Source organism: Macaca mulatta, chromosome 1, assembly GCF_049350105.2.
Source record: "Macaca mulatta isolate MMU2019108-1 chromosome 1, T2T-MMU8v2.0, whole genome shotgun sequence".
NCBI lineage: Eukaryota > Metazoa > Chordata > Mammalia > Primates > Cercopithecidae > Macaca > Macaca mulatta.
Genome location: NC_133406.1, coordinates 117445733 through 117452876, shown reverse-complemented (window position 1 = coordinate 117452876; position 7144 = coordinate 117445733). Strand labels below are relative to the sequence as shown.

Sequence of the window (7144 nt, the reverse complement as noted above, 5' to 3'; positions counted from 1 at the left end):
GTATCTGTTCGCACCAGTCAGACTGGAATTATTCATAATTCATAATGCTTTCGTAATGGGATATAATCAGCCCTGGACTGAGCACTACTCCTGAACCACGTAAAAGTTCATAAAAGCAAGATCCAAAAGGATCCAACTGTTTACAGGTCACTTAAGTGCACCCCAGAAAAAATTCAAGACGATTTATAGGAATTATAAAATATAACTTCCTACTGGCAAGGGAAAAAAAGGAATTTAAAAATAGCTAGCATGCAAAAAGGTAAACTTCACAATGTCCTGCGTCCAATTAAAGAATACCAAATAGGCAAAGAGCCAGGAAATGATGACCCATAAAGAGGAGAAATAATCAGTTAATCAAAATTGAACCAGACCTAACATGATGTTAGAATTAACAGAGAGGACAGCCAGGCGCAGTGGCTCATGCCTGTAATCCCAGCACTCTAGGAGGCTGAGGTAGGTGGATCACCTGAAGTGAGGAGTTCGAGACCAGCCTGGTCAACATGGTGAAAGCCCTTCTCCAGTAAAAATACAAAAATTAGCTGGGCATGGCGGTGCATGCCTATAATCCTAGCTACTCGGGAGGCTGAGGCAGGAGAATTGCTTGAACCCAGGAGGCAGATGTTGCGGTGAGCTGAGATCGTGCCATTACACTCCAGCCTAGGCAACAAGAGACTCCGTCTCAAAAAAAAAAACAAAAAAAACAACACAGAGGACTTTAAAACAGTTATTATGATAATTATGACAATATTCTATGGGTCCAAAGAATTAAGCAGAGGCATCGAACATATAAAAATGGTCAGAATCTAACTTTGGAGATTAAAAACTACAACATTTGAGATAATAAATTAACTGGAAGCAATTAACAGCAGATTAGACACTGCAGAAAAAAAGATTAAGAAACACAAAGCCTCCAGGTGCAGTGGCTCATGCCTGTAATCCCAGCACTTTGGGAGGCCGAGGTAGGTGGATCACAAGTTCAGGAGATCGAAACCAACCTGGCTAACACAGTGAAACCCCGTCTCTACAAAAAAATAGAAAAAATTAGCCAGGCCTCATGGCGGGCACCTGTAGTCCCAGCTACTCAGGAGGCTGAGACAGGAGAATGGCGTGGACCTGGGAGGTGGAGCTTGCAGTGAGCCAAGATCATGCCACTGCACTCCAGCCTGGGCGACAGAGTGAGACTCTGTCTCAAAAAAATAAAAAAAGAAAAAAAAAAGAAACACAAATTCTCGAATGATTGAAATATCTAAAATACAACTCATGGTAACAATTTTTTGTTTTTTTAATGAACAGAGCATCAGTGAATGATAGTGCAAGTTTAAGACACCTAATAGACAAGTAATTGTAGTTCCCAAAAGGACTGGGGAAGAAGAAAAATGTATTTAAGAAACAATGACATTTTTCAATCATAGTGAAAATTGTTAACCTACTTATCCAAGGAGGTGAATAAACCCCAAGCACAAGAAACCTGAAGAAAACCATATTTAGTAGGCACTTCATAAATGAATTGCTCAAATTTATTGAAAAAAATCTCAAAATCAGAAGAAAAAGTCGTAGTACTTACAAAAACCAGAAAGATTATATCATTGAAAGTCATTCAAGTGAGAAGGCAGTGGAGCAACATCTTAAAAGCACTGAGGGGAAAATGCCAATGTCAAATTCTACGAAAGCTGAAAATTCACTACCACCAGCCTACACCACAAAAAAAAAAAAAATTAAAAGAGTCCTCCAGGTAGAACGAAACTGACACCGGATGAAAATCTGGATGTACAAAAAAAAAAAAGAAAGAAAAGAAAAGAAAAACCACTAGAAATGACATCTACATAGGCAAATCTATAATTTTAACATCTGACTCTTTAGCCAGGCATGGTGGCTCATGCCTGTAATCCCAGCACTTTGGGAGGCCGAGGCAGGCGGATCACTTGAGGTCAGGAGTTTGAGACCAGCTTGGCCAATATGGTGAACCCCCCTCTCTACTAAAATTACAAAAATTAGTCGGGTATGGTGGCTCATGCCTGTAATCTCTGCTACTCAGGAGTCTGAGTCAGGAGAATCGCTTGAACCCGGGAAGCAGAGGTTGCAGTGAGCCAAGATTGTGCCACTGCACTCCAGCCTGTCCAATAGAGCAAGACTAGTCTTAAAAACATCAAAAAAAAAAAAAAAAAAAAACCCAAAAACACATCTGACTCTTTAAATAAAAGTAATAAAGATGGATTGTAAGGTTTATAACACGTGTAAAGTAAAATGCAAGACAATAGCATAAAGGCAGAGAGGAGTAATGTGAAGAGGTATGACACCACTTGAAGGCAGACTGTGATGGGTTAATTTTTGTGGAAAGCAAGGCAGAATTTTTGAAGTTTCTTTCTTCGTATACTTTCAGGTTCCCATACATACAACCTAGTTTGTTCTGGAGGGATCTTATTTTCTAGGAGGCTCGGAGAGGGACCTTCTGCTTTGTGTCCTTATGGGATGCACAAGACACAAGGGAACAGTCTCTCGCTTTTAAATACAGTCATAGGCCTGAGGAGAAATAACTGCAATTTTTTTTTTTTTTTTTTTAATGAGATGGAATTCTCCCTGGTCTTGAACTTCTGAGCTCAGGCGAGGCTTCCGCTATGTCGGCCTCTCAAACTGTTGGGATTAATCAGCGTGAGCCACCGCACCTGACCGCAACTACCAACATTTAAAACTACGTCCCTGGGTGGACTCGAACCACCAACTTTCCGGTTAACAGCCGAACGCGCTAACCGATTGCGCCACAGAGACAACCTCGATTGTTCGTTTTTATGTCAACATAGATTAAGCAATCACTAACCTCTAGGGGTTGCCATTCGCTTTCTGCAGGACAAGTGTGCAGACTACAAAGTTTCGGAAAACCGGAGAGGCTGAGTCGACTAATCGTGTTGTTGCACGTTAGAAACGCTTGCATTGCGTGACTCTGAAACCAGAAGAGCGGCCGAATGGCCTTCACCCTGCGTTGACCCTCGCCTGCTTCAGAAGCCAGCGCATCTGGCAATGCCTGGATCTGCGACCCCACCCTGAGCCTAGTAAGGCCCAAGGGAAGCTGAACGCCCCGACGGCTCTCCTGGTAGCTCTTTCTGTTTTTTTGCGCCGCCTTCAGGCAATCATCTGCTCCGCTTGCTCTCCTCTCACTCAACTCGGCTTCAGTAGATGGAGTCGGTGGGGCGGGAGCGGGAAAGAGGCAGGGGAGTCAAAAGGGAAAAGGTGAACAGAGGAGACCAGGACGAGACAAAGGGACAGCCCAGGATGCCCGTCAGAGGGCACCGACTGGATGCAGAGAAGATGGGAGATGTATCAGAATGGAGAGGAGAATACGAGAGAGAAAATCACAAGAACCTGTAGCTGCCCAGTAATAAAGAAGTAAAAATCGCATAAATGTTTTTACATGAAAAAAAAAAATTTTTCGGGGGACCGGGCGCCGTGGCTCACGCCTGTAATCCCAACACTTTGGGAGGAGGAGGTGGGTGGATCACTCACTTGAAGTAAGGAGTTCGAGACCAGCCAACATGGTGAAAGCCCGTCTCTACTAAAAATACAAAAATTAGCCGAGTGTGGTGGCGCAGGTTTGTAGTCTCAGCTACTCGGGAGGCTGAGGCAGGAGAATCGCTTGAACCTGAGAGGCGGAGGTAGCAGTGAGCCGAGATCGCGCCAGTGCCCTCCAGCCTGGGCGACGAAGCAAAATTCTGTCTCTCAAGAAAATGCATAAATAAATAAGAGGGGTGGGGAAGCAAAACGATGGGCAGTTGGGATTCTATAGTGGTTAGTACCCTGCCTTGTGCCTGCAGCAACGTCTGTTCTAATCCGAATCCTGGTACAGTCAGACTTTATCTTGGGCCCACTGGGGCGAACCCGTGTGTCTTTTGGTTTGCTTTTCATTCCTGCACCAGTTGCGGCCTTTATCTGCAGCCAGAAAGCCAGAAAGTAGGGTTTACCGCTGGCCCCACAGCGCCATACTGTCTGGGGAAAAGAAGGAAACCCAACAGCACACAAAGGCCCAAAGAGAAACCTTCGAAGTGCTCTATGCCTCACCGTTTAGCAGAAAATATCAAGCAACTCTCAACCTAGCTGGTCTGTAGCTTCCACGAATGAAATAAGGTATTTATTGGAGTCTTTCTGGTTGAGATATTTCAAATATTTGGTGGAGCTTTTAATGAGAGAGAGAGACTCTCTCGAGTGTGGAAGAAAAAAATGAGGGAATGTGAGGATGAGGCGACTTTAGGACAGAAAAAAAAAGAGAGACGAGGAAGCCACGTAAACGTTTTTGGGTAGGCGTGAGGCGATGTCAGTCTTGAACCCCGTTATGTTAGGTAAAGAGGGCAACCCTCTTCTAGCACAAACACCGTTTCCCACATTGAGGAAATCACAGGGATCAGCAACTCTAGAGTGCGATGAAGAACCTTCACTCTGGGAGAACCCCCTTCGTCACCACGGTCTCTACTCTGCCAGGTAAGTGGGATTGAGCGCATGCCCTGCAGGGACAGCACAGCCTCCTCGCCCTGGCCGAACGCTCAGGGTCACCCTCCCCACTGCCTCCCCTCGCCATTCTTCCAAACCACTCTCCGCCAAAGATTCCACCGACAGTCACCCCACACCACAACCCAGGCCGCCTTTCAGCAGCGGCTCCCGCCCCACAGCCACCGCGCCCTGTCACCCCCAAGGTTCTGCCTGCCACCTCTGCCCAGTTTGTGCGCTTCACCTCCCTGGCTCCCGCTCTCCCCTGAGCTTACAGTGGACGCGGGGTTTTTCCAAACCCCTCTTGGGAGTACTGAATGGAAAAGGGGGAGCGTGCGCAAGTGCTTGGTAGAGTGTAGACACTGTGGGATTTGACTGTGGTACCATCGCTTCCACGTCCTAGTGCTGATTTTTACACCTGCCTTCCGCTTAGGGCACCCGCAACAGTTTTCCATTTGTGCCTACTCCACCTGCTGTCTTTGTTGGCTCAGGGAACATCGCCTCCCTCTGCCGCTCAATCAGCAAACGGCACCGCCCTCCAGGACCTCACCTGCCGCTCACCCAACTCCCAACTTCGCGGGCATCGCCTCCAGTCACCTCTTCCGACGGCCTAACGAGCACGTTAGCTGCGAAGGGAGGTGAGGAGGCTCAGCTGACTGGCCCGTGCCCATGTCCAGGGCACGCACAAACAACACGACTTGGTTTGGCCTCTCAGTTATTCACAGCTCAGCCCCATAGGTGCCTCCGGGGAGGCGACGGCAAAGAGGATGGCCTTATTGGGTACAACTTCACGGGGGCTGGCACCTCTGCACGGCTGTGTACACCTGAGCGAGACGCTCAGGCGCTCTCTAAAACCTCTTCAGCGGATGACAGACACGGAGATAAACGTGAGAGCTGGTCCACCAGGACTCGCCCTTCTTCGATGGGGTTTGCCCCTCGCTGCGGAGACTGTTCTGCATCTGGCCCTTGGAGCAGGCTGGCTGACAGGGTAGTAAAGAAAGACTCCTGTGGGAGTGCGACCAATGCAAACAAAACAATTCCCTGACCGGGAATCGAACCCGGGCCGCGGCGGTGAAAGCGCCGAATCCTAGCCACTAGACCACCAGGGAGACACACGAGGCTGCTTTCTCTTCCTTCTTCCGTCTGAGGCGACAGTTCCCCTGTGCTCTGGGAGGACGTGGGCCTTGTAAGGGTCGCTCTTTGCTCCTGGAGTCGTCTCACAAGGCCTTTCCCTCCCTACTTTCTTCAAAACAAAGAGCCCGCAGGCGACACACCGAGGGCTCCGCGAGGGACACCAAGGCCACGAGTCCCGAGTCCTGGAGCGAGTTGCAGCAACCCGGCCGCAGCTCACCACTGGCCTAGAGATGCGCCTTTGCGAGGCGGCAGCGAATGACGAGACGGTCGCGGGTGGCCAGGGCCGGAGCCGCGCACCAGGTTGCCAGGAGGAGGCGGGAGCGGGGAGGGGCCCGGGGTGAGACGGGGATACCCTCTGCATCATAAAGGACCCAGACCCCGGCACCCTCAACATCATAAGGAATCAGACGGATGCGGAAACCGAGACGGGGTGCATGGGAAACTCTTTCCTGGAACTCTCCGGGGCCCTCACCTGGTCTCCCACCTTCCCCTGCAACCTGTGACACCTGCCATTTTCCCATTTTAGGCGATGGCAACGCCACCCTTCCGTTTGCTCCGGGCAAAACTTCCAGAGTTCCCTCTGACGCTGGAGTTTTTTCCTCAGATCCAAAATCCAATTGGTCACCAACTCGTGATTTACCATCGGGCAAGTGCGTGGGCATTGATCTACAACCGAGTTTCTCCACCTCCGCAGAATTGCTACTTCGGGGTGGGGGAGGGGCCCTCCCGCGGTGGATTGTAAGGTGTTTAGCAACATCCGTCGCCTCCGCTGACTAGATACATGCCAGGGGGTTAACATTCTCCCTCCCGCTTCCCCCAGTCGTGGCCTAGTGTCCCAGCGGGGATGGGACAGGCGTGTGAGAGTGTAGTTGCCCCCTGTGGGGAACCATTGCTGCGCGTTGTCCTGCTCTCTGAACTTGTGCAGAGGACCCTCCAGGTGAAGACTCAAGGGTCGATCCAGCTCAAGACACCCTCGCTCCCCCTCACAGTCAGAACTTAGGATTTAGGCTTTAACATCTTGACATCATGAGATTCTAAACCTTTAGGTCCTCCAAATCGGCCTCTTCCGAGCCTGTTGACCAGGACCAGCCAGGCAAAGGGCTGGGTTCGCTCAACGAGTCTCCTCTCGCCCCTCCTGGAGCTTCAGGCTTCTTTCGGTTGCAGAGAAGCTTTATGGGCCACTTCCTTCAGCACCCCCGGGGGCAGGTGCGCGGTGCTCAGGGAAGAGGGTTTGACTGCGGTTCGCAAACCCCAGCGCCCAATCTCCACCCCGGTGCGAGCATTCTTCCAGGCTCCTGCTGGTCCCACTCGCCGGGAGTTAGGTCTCAGGTCAGCCTGAGCTATTGTGACGCCCAGGCCCGGAAGGAAGCGTAGGGGAAACCAGCTGCTCACTTCGGTCCTGTCCAGAAGGGATCCCTTGCTGACGCGAAAGAAAGGCTGCAAGTCCTGTCCTGTTGGGTAGGCGGAAAAGAGATCAAAGGGAAGACAAGAAAAATCCTGTGAGGTTTCAGGATCTAAAGTTACCATGAAGTCGACC

General features: G+C 49.9%; 2 non-coding genes and 1 pseudogene across 3 annotated transcripts; all 3 read right to left on the bottom strand.

The window, feature by feature from the left end:
* Positions 1–2692: 2692 nt before the first annotated feature.
* Positions 2693–2766, bottom strand: TRNAN-GUU (transfer RNA asparagine (anticodon GUU)). Its single transcript has one exon. It is a non-coding gene; the product is annotated as a tRNA-Asn (tRNA).
* Positions 2767–5510: 2744 nt separating this feature from the next.
* TRNAE-UUC (transfer RNA glutamic acid (anticodon UUC)) lies at positions 5511–5582 on the bottom strand. The gene has a single exon. It is a non-coding gene; the product is annotated as a tRNA-Glu (tRNA).
* Positions 5561–6406, bottom strand: LOC107000806 (uncharacterized; annotated as a pseudogene). The gene has a single exon (XR_001447954.3). The product of XR_001447954.3 is annotated as an uncharacterized LOC107000806 (transcript).
* Between the last annotated feature and the right edge of the window lie 738 nt (positions 6407–7144).